This window comes from Ursus americanus, chromosome 16 (assembly GCF_024610735.1).
Source record: "Ursus americanus isolate L20-20 chromosome 16, mUrsAme1.1.p, whole genome shotgun sequence".
NCBI classification, from domain to species: Eukaryota; Metazoa; Chordata; class Mammalia; order Carnivora; family Ursidae; genus Ursus; species Ursus americanus.
The window spans coordinates 13576412-13598626 of NC_142142.1; the positions used below are offsets into that span (position 1 = coordinate 13576412).

The following is a 22215-nucleotide window of genomic DNA, read 5'->3' on the forward strand; positions in this document are numbered from 1 at the left end:
CACATGCTCTCCCCTTTGCCTGGAGCAGCCTACACCACCCGGACCCACTTTGCGGGGGTGACTTTCAAATCAGGTCACTTCCTCCTGGAAATTCCGCATGGCTCTGTTAGCCTACATGGGAAGGGTCCCTCCCACATGTTCCCACAGTTTCCATACAGTCCCATTAAAATATATACTAAACGTGTTGTAATTGCCTGGATTTCTTGGACTTTAATCTCTACATCTATCTTGTTTATCACTGAACCTCCAATGCCAGGACGTACCTAGTACATAACAGAAACCTCCAATAAATATATGTGGTATTGCTTGCTAAAATGAAGCAGTCTGCAGGCCTTGGGCATGGATCTGCTCAAGGATGGTCCTAAGAAGCAAAGGAAAACTAACTGTCCCTCTCCCCACTGACTATCCTTAGGCCTTGGAGTCAGACAGATCTCGATTCAAATCTTGATTCTGCAGCTGAATAAATCTGTGTCCAGGTCAAGCCCCTTTACCTCTTGGAGCCTCCGTTCTGCCATCTGTAAAATGTGGCTATCAATCCCTAACTTGCATGGTTGGTGCACAGATTAAACTGAGGTAAAGTGGCCTAGAGTCGTACCAGGCACACGGTGAGTGCTTCACACCTAATTTCATCAAACCGAAGATGTCAGCCATCACAGTTGCTTTTGTCATAAGATACCTCATTACCTCATGAGACACTGGAAAGAGGAGGAAGCAAATCTCAACAACAATGCCGGGTCAACTATGACACGCACGTAACATGCAAGAGGCACCCCGATTTCAGACTTGTTGAAACGTTCAGTTACGTGTGTCTTGAAATCAATGACATACGGCAAATGCTCCCCGCTGTCCCCTGGACAGTAACCCGTCAGGACACGTAGGTAGAAGGCGCTGATGCCTTCCTTGGGCTTCACTGGAAGGCGAGGAATGACTGCTTACGGAGTCCCCACCATGGCCCAGCCACTTTCTCTACATTATTTTAATGACTCCTCAAAACAGTCTTCTTTGGTATATCCCTCATTTTTAAGAAGAAGAAATGGCAGCTCAGAGAGGCAAAGCTGCCCAGCTACCACGTGGCAAAGCCAAGACTGGAACTCAGGCCTACGCTGTGCACAGCACCGGCCGCCTCCAGCAAGGCACACCTCTTGCAAAGGCCTGAGCTCCTGAGGCTGACGGCAGCCCCTACAGCCTTGTCAGCACCCCGTTAATGCCCTGTAAAGGCCTCAACTCCTCAAACAAGCTCTGAATCAAACAGTCAGACAGGAGCTTCTTAGATTTAACGCCAGGAACAAACCTTGCAAACAACAGGTTTAAGGAGGCCCCTGCTGTGTGAAGGAAGAGCGGAGCCTTGCTCTTGGGGGGGCAGCGGGCTGGCACAGCGAGGGGGTAGCACAGCTCTGTGCTCTCCCATATCCAGCCGAAGGGATGAAAGAGGAAGGAAGAACGCTGGCCTCCTGTGTCCACAGCATCAGCAAGCTTCAGTATTCCTCAAGAGCACCCAGTGGGGAGGGGGAGAAATGTGGAAGGGCCCAAGGGGCCGAAAGGGCCAAGAGTGGTAAATAGGGTGGGGGGGAGCTCTAGTGCAGGGAGGCCCTAGCGTGAGGAAGTCACCTGACGTCAGAAGTGCATGAAACATACAGGTCAAAAGTCAACACCCAGCTGGGTGGCAGGGGCTAAGGACAAAAGGCAAGAAGGCAGAGGTCCTCCGTTAGCCATGGGGGATGGGATTTGCTCCCCAAATCACGGAAGGCCTTCTGGGAGAGGCAGCAGGCTCTTTGCTCTCCCAAGTTTGCTGTGGCTCAGATGACAATTGCTGGTCCTGCAGATTTAAGACACAGGGATTTTGTTCCTTTAATTCTGTTTCCTTAGAAAGTTCAGCCTCTTTGCACGGAGTCAACGAAATCAGGTCACTGCTTTTTTCATCTGGGGAAGTGTGTTCTTAATGAGAGTTTCTCAAGCCTTTTCGCTGGGCAAGGCAGCTCCCTCCGTCCCCTTCACATATTGTGGAGAGTAAGTCTCTGGAAGTCAGGGAAGTCAGGGAAGAGCGGAGCTGGTCTGCTGCGGTGGAGGGCGAGGCTCGGCTCCCAGGCTGCCCAGCAGCGCAGGGCCCTCCCCTCTCGGCCTCCACTGAAAGCCCAGCACTGGGCCCCGGGGAGAACAGAAAGCCCTGAGCTGTCACTCCCAGCTGTGGCGTTCGATGCTGCTGCGAACAACTCAGAAAACACGAAAAAGCCTAACCATGTAGCAGTGGCCGCCTGGTACAGCAGCAAGAGGGCTTGGGTCACTGGAGAAAGCAGTCTTCTCATCTTAGTTCCTCTGTGAAATGACCTCTGCCACGGTGCGGCATGGGTTCCATTCTAGCAGCCACCATTTACATGACACGTGGCCTTGGCCAGGGTGCTTCTCTCTGCACCCCTCAGTTTCCTCGAGGGGCTGGGAGAGCTCAGGGGTTTTCACACTGCGCTCAGGGGACCCTAGGGTCTCCCCTCCCCACCTCCCCCACTCCATGCAGACAGCCTTAGCTCTCCTCTATTTTATACATTTTGGGTCCCCGTAAAATTTCCTTTGAAGAGAGGCTTTTGTGGCCAATAAAAGTTTGAAATCCACCAGACTGAATAATCTTATACATTGCTTCCAGCCCTGACATTCTCTGATTCTAAAAATCACCAAGTTACAATCTATTGGGGAGAACAAATAATACTCAAAGACTCAAGGTTCTGGGTGTGTGTGTGTGTGTGTGTGTGTGTGTGTAATCCTTTAACATTTTGTTTTTGTTTTTATTTTGTTTTTGCCTCTGCTTGTCAGACACAAACCACATACAAACATCTCACCCGGAAAGCTGGGCTTCTCTCAAGTTACTGACGTGCACAAAGTGCCTGCAGGCGAAGTGGGGCAAGCGTGCACCTGTGCCCAGCGCCCGCTCCGTGCTTTGCACTCTGCAGGTGAAGAAGACACTGCTGTCCCACGGCTTGCAAACAAGCAAACCAGTTGAGAGAAACACAGCTCTGCCAGGCAGGTACTCACACCCTTGGCTTTCTACTTCTCCTGCTGGCCTGTTTCCACTCCCCAGACCCTCCTTGATTCTTACCCATCTCTCTCAAATGGAAAAAAAAATAAATAAATAAAGACAGGAAATGGAGCCTAGTAACCATTTCAAGATGGTGATGTGATGCCATAAAACCTGCACTGAATGGGCTGCAGACTCGTAACATTTCCAAAGGCTCGCTGAGTGAAACCTCCAGACCCAGGCCCATCGGAGTACCACAGCTGCACACCCAGCCCGGGGGCAACAAAGACTGGAGGCCGGTTCTGCCTGGGGGACAGGTAATCTTTAGCACCTTGCACAGACAGGCCTTCTGGTGCAGCCAAAGATCCCAGCACAGGGGAACACAAGAGAGGAAATCCAGACTGCAAATAAATCAAAAATAATTTCTATTTCTCTTTGGATCATGTGGGTTTTACTTGGGAGGAGAGTAGAGCACACATGCTTTTCTGATTCTGTCTTCACTATGCCACCTAAAAATGAGCAGATAAATAGCCTGGAAAGCTACAAGAGACCCTGGAGATCATCTAGTTCACCTGCCTCATTTTAAGGATGAGAACTAAGACCCGGAATGGGGAGGCTCCTTGCAGGCAATCATCCAGCTATAGAAGAATTTAGTCTGCACCTCAGGCCACTGGCCATTTCATTCAGCTCCCAAGGCTCAAGTCTCCTGTTCTAGTCACAGCATACTGGTAAGAGAGGGCAGGAGGGCTGTGCACAGCACGTGTGGGGATGGTACCTGTGTGTAGGAGGCATCTTACGGCAGTCATGTGTGGTTGTTCAGGTTGTACACTGCACAAGGGCCCCCTCCAGGCAGTGAACGAGACATGAAAGCTGGCTCACATGGCATGCCCAACTGTGTGCCCTGGGGTGGGGCTCTATCTGCTTAGAGGAAGGGCATCTTTTTCTAGTTGTCACAGAAGTGCTCCAAGGGCTAGCAGGACTTCTGGGAGCAGGGAGTGTTCACAGGGGAAAGATTGGAACACAGCCCCAAGCTGAGTTTATCAGGCAGAGAAGGAAGAGCAGACATTCTGTGAGAGGGAGGATGTACAAAGGGCCCCGTTACAGATGTGTTGGAATCAGCAGTTGACACAGCTCTCTCCTGGCCTAGGCCCAGGGCCCAGTGACATCGGGGCCTCTGTTTCCAGCATCTCCAGGAGGACCAGGCCAGGAAAATCCCTCTCTAGACACAACCATCTTAGAGTAGAAGGTTCCAGACCCTGTCCCTCAGAGCCAACCCCACTGCCCTGTTTCAGCCACGCTGGTGTCCTCACAGAACACTTGGAAGGCTCTGTCACGACAACACTCCTCACTGCTCTGCGGGGCACCCTCTGTGGCCTCGCTCCCTCTTTGCTGGCTTTCTTCCCTGCTCCCGCACTTCCTGAGGAGAGAGGACGCCAACCAGCCTGAGGAAGGGAGAAGCAGCCCAGCTGCTCTGCCTGCCTCCTGGGGTCAGGGTCAGCTGGCTGCAACCACTCCTCTCCTCCATCCCCCCAACTTCTGCTGCTTTAGGAAAGGGCTGAAGACACGGATTCTAAATATAGGCACATCTCCCATCCTCCTGCCCAGCTAATATTAGCCCTTTTGTGGAATCCAATGACAGCATTATTCCCTTTTTTTGGCTGCACTGGTGGGAATTCTCCTGCTTACAGTAAGGCAGGCTGAGCCAGCAAAAGACTGGGGACCACACTGAGCCAAATACAGTGAGAGCTCTGCTAACTGGGGGCTGTGCCAGATGATTTATGGAGCTCCTTTCCAACACAAGATTTATGATTCTATGAAGGGGGAGGCTTGGGAAATGGGGGTGGGGGGCTGGTTCTGGTTAATTGAATTTGTCAGCTTCCAGATGGAGGAGGCACTAACATTTGTTGATAATTTACTCTGAGCCAGGGACACTACTGAGGATTTCAAATATGTGATTTCATTGAATCTTTACCACGGCCCTAGGAGAGGTATAGGACTGTTCCCCCTATTTTACAGATGAGGGCACTGAGGCTCCTCGAAGGGAATGTAACTGTCTCTATGACAAACGGCTAGTCAATGTAAAGATGCGATTTGAAGCCCGGTCTTGGTGACCCCCCAAAGGCTTGACTCTTCATCATGCTTGCTTCGACGCTGGCAAAAAAACTTTTGAAACCAATATGGATATGATCCCTCTGTATGGTCCATAGTTAGGGTCAGAGAAGCAGAGCAGGACTTGAGTCAGGGAACTTGAACTCTGGGCCTGCCTCTGTCCAGCCAACTTGGAGTAACTGGTTAAGCCTCTCTGAGCCTGTTTTTCCCACCTGCAGGTAAAGGAACTCCAAAGGTAATTTTAGCCCTGACTCTTGGAATCTAGGTTGCATTTCTCCAGGTAGGTATTTACTTTGATGGCCAGTTCTCATCACCCAGTGCAAAAATGCAGCCCGAAAAGGGCCTGGGGAGGCAGGAGCATGAGCTGGGGGCAGAGGGCAAAATGAATGTTACTGACCAGGAGGTCCCAAATCCTCCTTCCTACAAGATGTCAGCTCATTGTCTTGCCACTCCTCTCTGCAAAGTAAAAGAGCACAAGGAAAGCTAATTCTGCCTGAGGCAACGTAGCACAACTGAGGGCCTCGGTTTCTCTAATGCACTGGGAGAAGAGAGAAGGAGAAGGCAGATTCAAGGGAGAGTGCGAGTGACCAGTGATACAAGGGGGGGGCAGTGGGTATTGATTGCATTCAATCGTTTATCTTCCCATCTTGTTCCAATGAAGATTTAATGCAGGAGGATTTAGGAGCTAGTGATGCCGAAGAGGATAGCAATGCCAGCCACCGAAAAAGGAACAGAGCCGGTGGAGACAGCTGATCAAGTCTAGAAACGTAGTCATGAGTGCTTGTCTCCACTGGGAAAAATGAGAGAACAACTGGATTGTTCTCTGGCACCTGCAGAAACGCATCCTTCAGGCAGTCGGCCTCCCTGGCAATGTTTTTTGATTAACAGCTCAAGACCAAAAAGACCGGGGCCTGCTCCGTAGCTCCGGAGAACCTCAAGGAAGGATGTCTGCCCCGACTCAGACACTGGAGCAGCTTACCCAGCAAGTGGAGTCAGGGGAAGTCTGCCAAACCTTACCACTTCATCTTTGTTGTGTTTTATTGAAGTTAAACCAATCCTGAAATTTCACTCCAAAACCGTTTCCTGGACCATTTCTCCGAGGAAGGAAGCAAGCCCATTAGCGAGCCACTCAAGTGGCCCATGCGCTCCCTCGGGAATTCGCAGAGCCGGCAGCTTCTGAGCAGTGCGGCTGTGTGTGCGTGCGCGTGTTCCCGAGCGACAGGCGGGGGCGGTGACACTGTCACTACCCGGAAATCACCAACAACAGGATTATTTCCAGGGTGAGACAGGGAAACAAACAGAGCCTGAAGGGAAGGCACACACGCCCGCCAACACGTGCAGAGCCAGACAAGGGCACGGGGTCTGAGGACCCCACTATACAGGGGCCTGGACGCACACGCCCGCCGCGTGGACACGTTCGTCCGCACCTGCACCTGCACGGTCCCCAGACGCACAGGTGCACAGCTGTGGCTCAGCCCCTACGTGTCCTGAGACCTGGGCATTAGGGCCGGGGACGGTGGTCCCTCCCAGCTGGCACCAGACCTGGAGGATTTCCAATCTGATGATTTCGCACCCCCCCCCCCTGTGTGTCAGAAGGTTCATTTTCACACCTGTTTCCTCAGCACCTTCTGCCCAGAAGATCGTGGAGTGAGTGCTCCAGGCAGAGGAGGAAGAGCACAGACCTTAGGGAGTTTAACATCAGAGGACAGGCCGCAGACAAGACGTGTTAAGGAGTGAGGCAGGCGGGCAGGGGTGTGGGTCACAGGCTTCGTGAGAGTCAAGCCTGTATCCTAAAGCTGGATCCCCAGAGCCCAGCAAGGTGGGAACCCCCAATGGTGCTTCTCAGATGATTACTCACAGATGATGAATTAATTCAGGGCAACTTCAGACCAAAGTTACTTGGTCTGTCTATCCTGCCTCCCCACTCCCCCAGTACCAAGTCCCTATTCCTTATCTCTAGGCCTAGAGGGCCCTTCTTCATCCGGCAGAACCTGTCTTCCCACCTCAACCCCTCCCCTACACCCCCATGTCTACACTTCACTCACTGTTCCTGTGCCACTGAGCTTCGCCCTGTTTCTCCAGGACGCCAGACCCTCCCAGGTCTCAGAGTATTGGTGCCAAGCTTCCCGCTGCCAGGAAGGCCTTTTGCTTCCTTCTCTGTTTGGTAAACTCTCTCCCTTCATTCTGCAGTTTTCTCCGCTCTTCCCCTCCCTCCCTCTCCCCCCAGTCTGATTCACTGCACCCTCCAAAGGGCCCCCAAAGACCTTGCTTCATCCCTTTGTGGCTCTCTCCCCACAGTGAGCAGCTCCAGGGGAGGACCCTGTCCCACTCATCCCGGAGCCTGGCACTCAGTAAGCGATGCTGGGCGGGGTGGGGGGCTCCGCGGGGCTTGGTTCTGGGCTTTGTGGAGTCCCTGAGCTTCCTCCCTCAATAGAGTGGGCACAGAAGCAGCAATGGATGGCAAGCGTGAGAAGCCGGGCTACAGACCGTACTAAACCTGTGTCTGGGGCTGCTGCCATCACGTGTCTCCTCCCCTGGGACACATCTCAGGGCATAATTCCTGCTTCTCCATGCCCTCACCCCTTGGCATGTGGCTCTTACAGCCTCTGTCCCACTTAACATCCCCAAAGCACTCTTCTCCAGAGGCCCCTGGGTATAAAACATCATTAAGGACACATCTCTCCCAGGTTAAACTTTCTAACTCCCCAGTGCGCCAGAAAGACTGCTCTGCCTTTTGGCTGGAGGAAGTGGGGCAGCCCTGCTGGGTCCGCGGACACGGGAGCTATGGGCCCTTCCTGCCCCCTCAGGGAAGCCCCAAATTGATTAATACCTGCTTGGCCCACTCAGCAAAATAAACCTATAAAATGAGAGGATTTTAAATCTTTTTTTTTTATTGATTTATTTATATTTCTAAAAGGTCGCAGTCAGTTCTTTTTTTAACTGGACAGAAACCCAGAATGAGCAATGGAGTGAGATAGAGAAGTGAATGCAACCGCAAAAACATTGAGTATCTTTACACGCTGGCGAGCAGGGCGTTGGGCTCTGCGCATGGAGAGGTGAGGGAGACGCGTGCCCAGGCCTCCGGGAGCACCTGGGTGAGTAGAAAAGGAGGGCTTGTTAACATTCAGATTCCAAGACCATCCTTGGCATCTTGTATATGCCTGGGGACGTCACAGGGGTCCTTACTGGGCCTTTTCCCAGCGACCCCAAGAGGGAAGTGTTATGATCATTTCTCATTCACAGATGAGAAGACTGAGGCTCAGAGGGTAAATGATTTGTCCGGGATCAAGCAGCCAATGAGCAGATTGGGATTTGAGCCCAGGTTTATGTAGCTCCCAACACTGACGGTCTTGCTTCCATGACAAAATGGGCACATCTTTGGTCTAGCCGTGGAAAATTCTGAAGGTATTTGGAGAACCCTTATTTCATTCCCTTTGTCACAACAACCCTAGGAAGTAGGCATCAGTGCCTCTATTACCAAGGAGCAAACTGAGATTCACTGTTATCCATTCCAGCTTGGAAATGGGAGTCAGGACCAGAATTCATTATTTCTGAGTCTGACCTCCTAGTGAGCTGGGGGTGGTGGTGGCCCTTCTAGGGGCATGGAAGGGAAGACAAGGTCCAGGGGGAGGGGGATACGCAAAGACAAGGCCCTAGGAGACCCGCATGTCATTCAGCGACAATTCTCCAATGTCTAGACCTGACCTTTGTTACCGAATCTTGTTTCAGTTCTGCCTCTTAAAAGACATCAAAATCCTGTCAAAAGACACAAGAAAGCATCTGACAAAATCTAACACCCTTTCGTGAAAGAAATACTTAACAAACTATGACTACAAGGAATCCTCAGCTTAATAAAGGCCATCTTTAAAAAGCCCACAGCTAACATTGGACTTAATGGTGAAAGACTGAAAATTTCCCTCCAAGATTAGAAACAAGACAAGCTGTGTGCTCTCACCACTTCTATTCTATAGTGTACTGGAGGCTCCAACCAGGGAAATTAGCCAAAAAAAAAAAAAAAAAAAGATAAAAAGGCATCCAGATTAGGGAAAGGGAGAAAGAAAACTATCTCCACTCACAGACAGATGATAAGATCTGGTATATAGAAAATCCTAATGAATCCACAAAAAATACTGGAATAAATAAACAAGTTCAGCAAGGTTTCAGGATATGAGATTATTATACCAAAATCATTTCTTTTCTATATACCAGCAAGAAGCAACCTAAAAAATGAAATCAAGATAACCATTCTATTTATTTTATTGCATCAAAAAATCACAAAAGTATTTAGGAATGAATTTTAAAAAGAAGTGCAAGACTTCTTTACAAGTGCAAAACTTCTTTATATGTCATATGTATAATACTGAATACCATAAAACACTGAAGAAAGGGAAAGACATCCAGGTTTATGAACTGAAAGACTTAATATTGTTTTGATGGCAACATTCTTAACTTGCTTTATAGATTCAATGCATTTCCTACGGAAACCCCAGCTGGAATTTTTTGTTTGTTTGTTTTAAGAAATGGGTCAGTGGATCCTAAAATTCATATACAAACGCAAAAGACACTGAATACCCAAAACAGTCTTGAAAAAGAACAAAGTTGGAGGACCCATAGCTCTCAGTTTCAAACCTACTATGAAGCTACAGTAATCCAAGCAGTGTGATATTGCCACTGGGATGGACATACAGACCGATGGGCCAATGGAGTAGAACTGAGAGTCCACGAATAAACCCTCACATTTATGATCAGTTGATTTTTGACAAGAGTATCAAGACAATCCAATGAGGAAAGAACAGCCTTCTCAACAAATGGCACTGGGACACCTGGATATCCACAGGCAAACGAACGAAGTCGGTCACATACCTCACACAAGATACAAAGATGAACTCAAGGTGGATCATAAACTTACATGTAAGAAATAAAACTATAAAATTCTTCGATGAAAACATAGGCTCAAGTCTCCATGACTTTGGGTTAAGCAATGGTGTGATACCTACAACACAAACGACCAAAAAAACAAAAACAAAAAATATGGACTTCATCAAAATTAAAAATTTTCGTGCTTCAAATAACATTACCAAGTAAGTGAAAAGACAACTCATAGAATGGGAGAAAATATTTGCCAACCGTATGTTGGATGAGTGACTTGTATCCAGACATTTCTCGAAAGAAGATATAAAAATGGTCAATAAGGGCAAGTAAAGATGCTGAACTTGTTCGTCATTAGGGAAATCTGAATCTAAACCACATGAGATGTCACTTCAAAGCCGTAAGGATGGTTAGAAAAGGAGAGAGACAAAAAAGTGTTGGAAAGAATGTGAAAACAATTGGACACTTCATCCATTGCTGGTGGGATTATAACATGGTACAGCTACTTTTGAAATCAGACTGCAGCTCCTGAAAATGTTCGTCAGATGACCTAGCCGTATTACTTCTAGGTTCGTATCCCAAAGAACTAAAAATCCATGTTCACATGACCCCTTGTACACAAATGTTCATAGAAGCATTAGCATTGTTCATAACGGCTAAAAAGTACAAATAACTTGAATATCCATCAACTGAAAAATGGGTAAATGAAATGGGATGTGTGTGTGTGCGCGCATGGGTGTGTGTGTGAATTAGTCAGCAATAAAAAGGAGTGAAGTACTCATACATGCTACAACATGGATGAATCTTGAAAACATGCTAAAGTGAGAAATCAGACACAAAGGTAACATATTATATGATTCTATTTAAATAAAATGTCCGGCATAAGCAAGTCCACAGAGACAGAAAGTAGTATTAGTGGCTGGTGGGGGCTTGGGGAGCAGGGAATGGGGAGTGACTGCTAATGAAAATGGGGTTTCTTTGGGGGGTAATGAAATGTTCTTAATATTAGATCACGGTGATTGTGGCACAACTCTGTGAATCTACTGGAAAACACTGAATTGTACAATTTTGAAAGGGTGAATTTTATGGCACGTGAATTATATCTCAATAATGCTGTTGTAAAGAAAAAAACATGCATGAAAGAGACTGTGGGGAATGTAGAAAGTGGAAACAGCTGAGTTGCTAGAAGTGGTGAGATGGAAGGTAACTCTATTTTTTCTCCTGCTATTGTTGTCTTAATGTTGTTGGCAATGGCAAGTGAAAAGGAGGGAGAGAGAGTGATAGGCCAGTAGAGAAGACAACTAGCTTGGGAGTCCAGGGCTCCAAGGCGGTCATCCCTCACTCTGCTAGTCACTCTGACATTGCTAGACTGTGTGCTCTTGAGTAAGTGGCCTCACCTCCCTGGGCCTTGATTTCTTTTTCTTGGAGTGGAATAATATCAACCTGTAGGGCCCCTGTGAGGATCTCAAGAGGCCTTACATACACAGAGCACGTATGTGGCAGATATCCACAATGTTCATTATCTTTCATCTTCATTTATTTGTTCAAATAATTATGGAGCATCTGTTACATACTGGGGATATAGATGAACTAAGATTGGACCTTGTCCTTAAATATCTCGGCATTTAAGAGAGGACAGACATAAATAACCAAAACAAGTTCATTGGGAAGGGTCAGAGTAAAGACATCCACAAACAGCTTGCTGGACAAGTTATCAGCAGAGACCAAATATATCTGGGAACTCGTGTTGGGAGTGACTGGGGCCAGGTCAAGAGATGGAAATCCACGGAAGAACGATGGCATCCATAACCGCAGATCACATATTTGTTCTATAGCATGCTCATACCGTCCCATGCGACCCTCAGAGAATGTCAGCAAGGAAAGTATTACTACCGTGCTTGATAAATGAGAAGACCAAGCTTAGAGAGGTCAAGAGAGTGCTCTGTTTTCATAAAACCAGCTCATGGTGCAGGACCCTCTCTATTCTGCCATAGCTACCTCTTCTGAGCAATCTTGGCTACATTCCACTAAGAAGGAACACTGGGAGGGGTGCAGTGAAATAAATGAAGAGGCGCTCTCTCCAAGTCAGGGCTGGTCAGACATATTGAGTATGTAAGCTGTCCCCCTGGGGTCCAGTGAGAAACATGGCAGGCGGAGACCCAGGAACCAGTTCAGGCCTGGGTCACCGAACAAAGATTTACAGCATTCCTTGGGGGAAATATTGAAGCTCTGCAGGTCATCAATGTCTAGTAAATACTTCTCCACTGATCTCACTAAGTCCTAAGCTGGGTGTGGGGAAGGGAAACATGATATCATTTATAGAGCACCTACTGTATACAGGGCATTATACAAGGAGCTTCCCCAACAGTGACATTGAGGTAACACTGATGACCGGAGAGGTCAAGTGCCCTGCTCAAGGTCACACAGAAAACCTGTATCATAGAGGAGTGAGCCTCCTTTCCACTCACCAGAAGGATTCCAAATTTCTCCCTGTGCAGAGACGTCATAGTCTCAAGGGTAGAGGGCGGAATCAACACACGGCCTGTAAGAGCTCAGAAGCTTCACAGCGTCCGGGACCCATGTCATCCATTTATACAACATTTAAAACACACACACACACACACACACACACCAAAAAATGAGCAGTTTGCATTTCCAGGGTGAGGGTGAGCCACTGGTTTTATTTTTGTATCCCACGGGCTTAGCTGCTTATCTGGCACAGAATTGGGGCCTCTGTCGGTCCTCTTTAACAATCGCCTAATTGACCCTTAGGTGACAGCAAAAGGCCTCCCTTTAGCAAATGCAACTTCCTCAAAGGAGCGGGATGACAGATGAGAGAGCCCGGGCATTCAGCACAGAGACCCAGGTGGGTCCCTCAGTGATGCTGCCAGACTATCGACGGCTGGTCAGCTGGACTGACCGAAGTCTCATTCATCAAAAGCCATAACAAATCCATTTGTTGGCGTCAGTGCCAGCCCCATCCCATTGACCCTGACCATGAGTCTGAGATCACCAAGGCTCCTCACCATTGCAGCATCTGTAGAGCTCACTGAAATGGAGGCCCAAGGGCCAGGCGGGACCCAGCACTTTCTACCTACCCTGTTCAGGGGAAACAGGAGAGTCTCCAACCTGCCCAGTGGGGTAGGGTGTCCACCAGCACTCTGCAGTGATTCATGATAACCTACAGGATTACAACTGAGGGCTTCAGAACTCTCAGCCAGGCAAGACTCAACAACAAGGGGAACCTGGAGTCATCAAGGGATCACCCCCAACAAATGTCCCAAAGGTATAAAAGAAAGAACACAGATTTGGGGAGCCTACAGACCTAAGAGAAAGCCCAGCCCTCTCCTGCAAGATGTCTCACCTTCAGAAAGCATCTTGGCCTCTCGAAGCATCTATTTTTTCACCAGCTAAACCCAGATGTCATGTGCTGCTGTTAGGAAGGCCAGACAGGCTGATTGGATGGACGGGTTTGGCAGGTGACCAGGATTGTGAAAACCGGGTGAAGGAAGGTTGCTTGAGGAGGGCTGATAGTTGAAATAAGAACAATGAGAGGATGTAAGAATGTGTGGCAAAAAGAGAGAGAGAAAGCTGGGGAGGGAGGGAGAGGGAGAGGAAAAGGAAATGAATCCTAGGGAAAACTGCATTTAGTAGGGGTAAAAGGAAAGCAAGTCAGAGCTCAGATGGAATGCAGTCAGAGCGGATAATAAGGAAGAGGACAAGAAAATCCACATTTTCCACTAGACATGTCAGGGAAACTGTCCACAGTTTCCCAACTGTTCGATTTTGAGGAGCAATCATAACACTGGAGACGTATTATTACACCATCGATAAGCGTCTCCTACAGATGTAGAGGTCAAAGGTAGCAAGCGGGTTCCTTCTCACCAGCCAATTCCAACTGATTGGTAGTGTTTATCTGAAGCATTGTGTTTGAAAAAATTCCAAGGCCTCATCTGAGCACAGTGGTAAGGAGAGCTGCGTCAATTAGCGATGTCTACGGCGGTGGGGGGGGGGGGTACGGAAGGAATGGCAGCCCGCATGCCATGTGTGGTGGGTGTTGGACTGTGCTGCCCAGAAAAGCCCTTTGGGACTAAGGCACTCATTCCTCCAGCTGCACGGACTGTTGCTGTTGGCTGCTGACAACTCTCAGTGGAGTCCCTCTCCGGGAATGGCCCTTGGCCAAGAGAGCTGCCTCACCCGGGGGTAGCCCACAGCTGCTGCAGAGGGCAGTGAGACTAACTCCCCCAGATTCAGTGCAGGGTATATCTGAAGGGCCATCCCAGCTCCAGCGCTCCTTTGGGGTCAGTGGATGTCCATGCTGTGATGCATTGACGTTCAACACCCCCCCCCTTGATCCAATCTTACTTCCCTTACAAATGCTGATCCTGGGGGCAAGCCCAACAAACTTACTGCACGCAAATCTCCCTGGAGTCCGGTCCCGAGGATCCAACCTAATGTATCATGCATTTGCCATTCCTGCACAAGCTCTATCCCTCTATGCCTAGCTAGTAGTGTGTCATCTGCATTTACTCCTCACCAACGAATGGAAGGAGTTTTGTTTCTCTTTCTGCTAGACACAGAACAAGAGTCGAACAGAACCGGCTTGTAGGAAGAGCGCCCTCGGCTCCAAGCACATTACTTGGGAATTGCTCCTTACACAGCCCTGAGATAGAGCTGGAGAGGTCTGGAGTGTGGGCTCCGTTCCCAGCTACCCAGGTTGGAGCATGGGCTCTGCCATTTAGCTGTGTGACCTTGGGAAAGTCACTCTGTCACTCTGTGCCTCAATGTCCTCATTTGCAAGAGGCAAGACTAACGTTACCTTGTCATGTAAATGCTCAAAACTCTGCTAGGCACACGGTGGGTGTGAGTTGTCATTTTTGTCATCCTCATCTTCCAGACAAGGAAACTGAGGCCAGAAAATGGAGCCACTTCCATAAAGTCAAACAGCGAATGAGGAGCAGAGCCTGGACGGAAATCTTGGTTTGCCTGAGTCCCAAGTACATGAGCTTTCTTTTATACAACGTTACTTCTGCCGTTCCTTTTGTCTTTTTTTAAGAAAAGGGGGAAGTACAGAAGAAACAGTCATGAGGAGGTCTGCAGAGAAGCTGGCACTCCTGCTCATTGGAGGAAGGAGTTTGTTCCTAGAGGCACGGCTAAGGGAGTCTGGGGGTGATGTCCCCAGGCAGGCAGGAGAGCACGCTGCCCGCCTGCTGGAGGGACGCGCCGGGGCCCAGGGCCGAACACGCCACCTCCTGCTCCCCGGTCTGCCACCACAGCCACACCGGGGCCTACGCTTTGGTGACAGTGGGGAGGACAGACACGTTGCCAAGCCCCACGTGGCTGTGTGACTGGTGACATGTGGGTGACTGTAAGGCCCTGGGAGGGGTGAGGAAGCACAGCAAGCCCTTCTCGAAGGGGAAAACCGTCTCAGTTCTGTGTAGCCGTGGTTGAGAGGCTAGTGCCGGCACACGTGCCAGAGTCAGGACGCAGCCAGAATGGGGCATTTTGGCTCTGCACAAAGGAAGGCTTGCGAGCAGGAGTGAAATTCAAACTACGGAAGCACCGATCTGGCACAGACAGCCACCAATCAGAACAGGCAGGACGGCCCGTGAGAACAGATGTGTAAATGAGCAGTATGGCTACAGAACACATCCCGAGTGAATGTCAGTCTCAGCAACAGAGAAGCCCACTGTGGGAACAAGAAGAGCATCAACAGGTGGGGGCCCAGGCACCAACAGAGAATTGTCCATGCATCTCTTAACCCACTCCTAGGGAGAAGCCCACGAGGCCCCCGGGGCTCTGTAGAGAATGGTTTCCAAGCCACTGCTGTGGAGCCAAGAGTCAAGGGCCTCAGGTCCAGCTCCCAGGCCCAGTAGCAACATTGCCTTTGGGATGCACGGGTCCAACCTCCAGAGAGCAAAGCCCCAGGCCCACCCGTGAAGGCTCTCACTGATACGTCATCATGCTGTCATTCTGCTTACTCTTCTCTTGGCCACAGGGTGTTCACTTGTGTCTCCCAAAGCAGTTGTTCTTGTTCTAGCATTTAGAGGAGGGCACCAGCGCGCCTCACTTGAGTCCCAGGGACACCAAATGTAGCCTCGGGGCATGTGCAGGGAGCCCCAGCCTGGTCAGGAGTCAACATTTGGAATCCTGGTCCCACCTAGGTAGCCCCCAGAGCCAATCCAAGCCCCCCTCTTTCCCAGCTCAAATCTGCCTCCCCGGTGCTTGCTAACCTTTCACTCAAAAACACATGCTCCTGCTACCCTTTGGACAAAGTCACAAGGGGTCAATTATCTTGCGGCAATGAAGGAGGAATTCCATTTCTTCGGCTTGCATAAGATGAGGCTCCACATGATGAAATAAGTCATTGGCCCGTGAGGTCTTGTGGGAAGGTACTAGAAGGGAAGGCCTTCCCTTGAGAGCAACGCGCGAAGACCTTTCCCCTCAGCCAGCCTCACCCGCCAATGAGTCTGCAGGCGTACTTGCCAAGCCTAAGAAATTCCCCTGCAAAGTGCCACTGAAAGACTTCACCACTGTTCTCCATGGACCTCAACAGGTCGTGCCAACTGATGTGGACTTTGCCCCACTTGTGTCTTATAAATGCAGTCTACTTTCCTGTTAGTTAGGAGTGGCTCTTCATGCTGTCTTTGATACATGACTGTGGCCTCCTGGCCTTCACTAGCTTTGTCCCTCCTGAGTGGAAACTTCCTATAGCCCCCAGGTAAGCAGGCACTGGATTTGAGGCGCAGCTTCAGGAATTTACCGAAGGAGCCATGGGCATCGGCTGTAGCTATGTGGTCCACTTGGACATCGAGGGGAGGCCAGCACATCCAGGTGAAGCGAAACATCACGGCTGAGCACCACGCCCTTGGGTCAGTAAGCTGGGCTCCCACCTCCAGCTCTGCCCCTCGATAGCTAGGTAACCTGTAAAAGTTACCCAAAGGTTTCAAGCCTCTGTTTTCTTTTGTGGAAAATGGTTATAATATTGGTATCTACCTTATAGGGTTATTTTAAGAAGTAAGCAAAATAATATATACAAAGCACTAAGCACTTTGTCTAACACAAGGCCAGCAATCAGGAAAGTTGGTCATTATTAATATAATCTTTCCAATATTTATGGATTAATTGTCATAGACCCTGTATCCTGCTAGGGGCTAAGGTTCCAGTTTCTGCCCTGAAGGACCTCACCATTCAGTGCGAGAAGACCACAACCGACAATCAGATGTACTGTGATAAATGCTTTATTAATAATACTTTTAAAAGCACGTCACTTAAAGGTGACAACTGTTTCTTGCTAGTCACTGTGTTATACACTCTATTTAAGATAAGAGCATAAGCTTTTTGGTCTAAACACCTGGGCTCAAATCCCAGCATTACCACTGACTACCTGAGTACTCTCTGGCATGTTAACTTCTTTGAAACCTTTATCTGGAAAAATGGATGTAAAAATTAGGAAAAAAAAATTTATATATATATATGTATGTATATACACACACACACACACACACACACATACACATATATATATATATACACATATATATATGATGTTACCATAGCGCCTTGCCCACAGTAAGAGGTTTAATAAATGTCTTTTATGAAGGGTGATTAAGGGTGTTGGAAGAGCTAACGTTGGCTATTGTCCCCGTCCTGGAGGGTCTGTCTGGGTAGGTGTAAAGGGCAAGGAAGGACATCCACCCAGGATATGTGGCAGCACTGTAATGTTCAGTGGCTCGTCTGGTGGGGAGCCAGTTCTGAGCCAATAGCTGGGGCCATAGAGACCAGAGGCTGGCCACTCCAATGGAGTTGCCAGCAAGAACTAGGCAGAATATTCCAAGTAGGGCAGGTCCTCCAGGACCAAGAGAAATTGAGTGTGTTGGTATAGTAAGAGGCCAAGCGAGGAGTCAAATGCAGGCCTGTTACATTACAGAAGGCATGAGTAGCCCAACCTGGGGCACTCTGCTCCCTGCAGCCAGTAGCTTCTCTACAGACCACAAACACTGGCTATCCCCCTGCTGCACACTCAGCCCTACACCGGGGACCTCCATGCTGGGTACTGCGGGGCTGAAGGACGACGCAGGCAGGGCTCCACACCTCACAAAACGTATCACCTCTGAAAAGGAGCCATGCAAATCAGATCACCCCAGAACCAAGCCAGTGCACAAAGAACAAAACTGCACAGACTCAGACCCATTTACACGAACGAACATTCTTGCAGCACGGCTTCATAAGCCTGTTGCTAAGCCTGCCAAGCTTCCTATCACAGAGCCCTTCACTCCTAGCTCAGGAAAGATAATCACTCTGGGAACCAGCTTCCTTAGGAGACCTGGCAGAACGCTTTCAGTCCACAGCGAAACCTACCTTTTCAACAGAGCGTCTCCTTCTCCCATGTCAGACAAGGGGAAACCCAATCCATAAAGGAAAGGGTTTTCACACACACAGTACTGCTGGGTGTCGCTGGCTGTAAGTGACCCTCCGGGAAAGGAAGGAGCCCTGCTCTCCTAAACAAAGACCCCAAAGTCTCCTGCTGGAACAACACGAGACTCGGGGCGCTCAGGTTCCAGGCTCACCCGCAGGTATCATCTGTCAGTCCTGACACCGGCCCTGTCCGTGTCGGGGTCCGAGCGGAGAGATCAGACAAGCAGCAGGGTAGGACGGGGGCGGGGGGAGAGCAGGAAAGGGGAGAAATGGCTTTGGAGAGACCACTACAAATAGTCGGAGTTTTTGTCTGACACCAAAGAACAGGGCAAGGGAGAGCTGTGTGATCCAAGCCAGGATGAAAGAAAGTCTGGCCTCCCCCTTGTAATATAAGAGTTTAATGATACTTATTAAAAGCCCATTTCCGGGTCCTGTTGAAAAATTACACCCGTAAGTGTTTCTTTTTTCATATAAATTGCTTCCTAGAGATTAAGCGCACACACACACACACACCCCTTACAGATTCCACACCCCCACACTTGCACACACACCTTCTCCATAAATCCCGCACACCCCATATGTCACACACACGTCAGTACATCTTCATCAAGGACGGCCACAATTCACGACACACACACACACATACCGTAAAGCAGGAAAACCCGTCCTGGTCCCTGAGGTCATTCAGGCACCCTCTGAACCTGCAGACTTTGAGGGAGCCCAAGAGCTCCGCGCTCAAGTCGTCACGCCCACAAACGAACAGCACTGCCTCTAATCTAATCATTCTCCACATCTTGCCTGAGGCCAGCAAACTCCGCAAAAGCCAAGCTACCAGGATCATCCAGCTTTGGTGGAAAGCAACAGCATTCAGTAGGGTCACTGTGGAAGAAGGGGCCGTGCCCCTCTGGCTCAGGGCAGAATTCTCTCTGATATGCTGAGGAGGTGGGCCTGGGCCTCCGCCAGGGGCATGGTTTTTTCTGGCTAACAACTTACCCAGAGCCCAAGGCTGCCTTCACTCTCGGTGAGAGAAGGCATGGCTTTCTGGAACGATCAGCTAGATACAAGAAAGTACCCCTTGCCGAAAAGTACCCTTCCACCAGCATGGGCTCCCTCTTAGTGCTGACCTACCCAGTGTTTTACTCACTGCTAAGGGGTAGGGTTCAAAGGCTAAAATCATCAGATAGAACAGTTTGCTGTTATCAGAGACAAATGCTTTGGAGTTAGGAAATCTGGTTTCCAGGTCACCTCTAACCCTTCCTCGCCGTATGGCCTTGCCAACTCGCTGAGCCATAGTTTTCTTCTTGGCAAAATGGCAGTAACAGCTTCTTCCCATCTTATGGAGTTTGGGGGAAGATCACAAAATGCCCTACAGACTGTAAACCCCAAAGCAGGTGTGAGAGATGTTCATGATGAGACAGTGATGAGGGAATGGGGGTGCTCCTAAACTGGGCTGGGAGTGCCTCCAGGGCAAAGCCTGTGCTGTATGTATCTTGTTAGCCTCAGTGCCTGGCACAGAGGGCTGGCACCAAATATTCCGGGGAAAAAAGGTTTGAAAGAACCAGTAAGCCTGTGAGTTAAGTGGCTTGTTCAAGGTCACAGAACAGCCGATGGTGGACTGAAACCCAGTTCCCCTGACCCCCTAGTCCCGGGCTCTCTGTTCTAGATGCACCGAACTGTTGGGTCTCTGGAAGGGTCAGTGATGTCAAACTAGCCACAGCACGGGCCAGGTTTTAATGAGCCCTACCATTCCCCAGGAAAGATCCATTACGGGCAGGCAATGCCCAGGAAGCCTTCACGAAGTCGCTTGTTAAACACTCTAGCTCAACAGTGAAAACAAACAGAAACTACAGAGCAAATCACACCCAAATGCCTCAAACCAACGCATCTTATTTCCCGTCTTGAATTGCGCACATCAGGAAAGTCACGGGATGGGGACAATGAGCCCGCAGAGATTTTGTCGCGGAGATTAGCGGTGTATCTTGTTTCCAGCTCACTTTCCGCATTATCACTTACCTACTGACCAAGCATCCGGGAGATCACTAGCCCTCTCTGAGTCTCAGTTTTTCCATCTGCAAAACAAGAAGATGATCACAATTAATCCCTTGAGACCCCTGGACTAAAATGCATCAGAGCTTTTATACCTTATATGGGTTACCAACTGCTTATGAACCCACATAACTGGGGAAACTGCTAACGGTCAGGGGCCGGGAGTTATTTCAAAAATGAAGTGTGATAATTAATAGTTATGTGTCACTCAGGGCGCCGACGGTGTTCAACCCTCAGTAAAGAAAATTCAGCCTTTCCATCATTTTGGCACTTATTTTTCTTTTTCATAAATGTAAAAATGCAAAGGACCACTGAAATACTCCAGGAGAAATGGAGCAAACAAAAATGTCACCACCCCAACATACTCACTCTCAATATTTTAGGATATTTTTCCAGTTTTTCTCTTCTAATGCACAGAGTTCAACATTTTGCAGAGCAGGGACCACAAAGGTGGACTATAGTGAAAAGTCACACATAGATCACCATGCACCCCCCTCACCCCCCAGAACCCCGAGTATTATATCATGGACTGTTGCTCACGTTATTAACTCTTTTTTATTCTGACGTCAACTTTGTCAGCTTCCCTAAGACTCCTGTGCCCTGGCCAGGTCTCCAGCAGGCACTGTGCCCTGCAGAGCCCAGGGGAGGGAGGAGCCAGTGACAACAGTGGCCCTGGGTTGGTCTCTCCCCAGTCTGGGTTCAGTTACCTCATCTGCATAATAAGGAAACCAGACTGGCCCATCCCAGAGATCACTTTTACCTTAAAAACACGAGGCTAAGGAAAACTGAAGGAAACATGTATTTGAATCTCTATTATGTGACAATGAGTCCATACTGTTGAGCTGAAAGTATCTACGGATATCATCTCCTGAGCCTCTTAGCCACACTGGGAGATCTTCCAGGCAAGAAAACTGCAACTCAGGGAGGTTCCGAGGTCCACTGACACCGCTTGCTAAGTTTTGCTGTGGTTATGTCTCACCTCTACTACCATTTACTAATTTTTCCAAGTTGATTCACATTTTTTGCTTAACTTTATTTCGATGGATTTTTTTCTTAAAAAGTCTCTGCTGCACATTATTCCCCTCCACCTCTCTCCAAGGCCCACTGAAAGGCAATCTTTCAACTCAGATGGATTCTGTAATAGCAAAATGGTCGCTTACAGCTTAAAGGAATTTTTAGTCATGACCATTCTATATACAAATCTCTATGAAGTCATAGGTTTGAAGTGTTGTTTTTGTTTTTTTTCTAATACTCATTAAAATAAATAACTTTTGAAGTCTAGAATGCTCGTCTCTGCACTTCCCAGCGATGCCCCTACTTTATCTTGGGAAGGCTGGTTTAGGGGTCCCTTGTCATGCTGAGGCCAGACCTTGGACATAAGTCTGTCCTATTGCAAAGCTGAAACGTCAAAAGCATCTAACGCTTACTGAATGTCAAGAAAGGTGCCTGAGGTCACATAGCCATGAACCAAAGGAACTGGGACTTGGGGTCCCCATTTGCTCACTTCCGACCCTGGGCTCTGTATTTTCAGTTTCCTCTCTGCCCCTCTGCAGACCCCCAGTTTGCAACTCTGTGGCATCAGGCCACCCATTAAGCTCTGTTTCCAAGTCAAGGCAGGGTCATGCTGTTTTGTTAGGTCACCGGCTTTTCCATAAAGTGACTAGATTGTATTGATGCATATTTAAGTTCCCAAAAGGGCACTTTGGTAAGAAGCTGCAGAATTTCTAAAACCAAGTTTAGAAAATGTGAAGTGAAAGTGATTCTTTATT

At 48.8% G+C, this 22215-nt stretch overlaps 1 protein-coding gene across 4 annotated transcripts in view; it reads right to left on the minus strand.

The window, feature by feature from the left end:
- The window catches only part of TENM4 (teneurin transmembrane protein 4), a 718843-nt gene that overhangs the window by 554810 nt on the left and 141818 nt on the right, over positions 1–22215 (minus strand). For all 4 annotated transcript variants that reach the window (XM_087868192.1, XM_087868189.1, XM_087868191.1 and 1 more), the window contains exon 2: positions 20414–20469. The gene's annotated coding sequence lies outside the window, so the exon portion shown is untranslated. The remainder of the gene's footprint in view (positions 1–20413; positions 20470–22215) is intronic.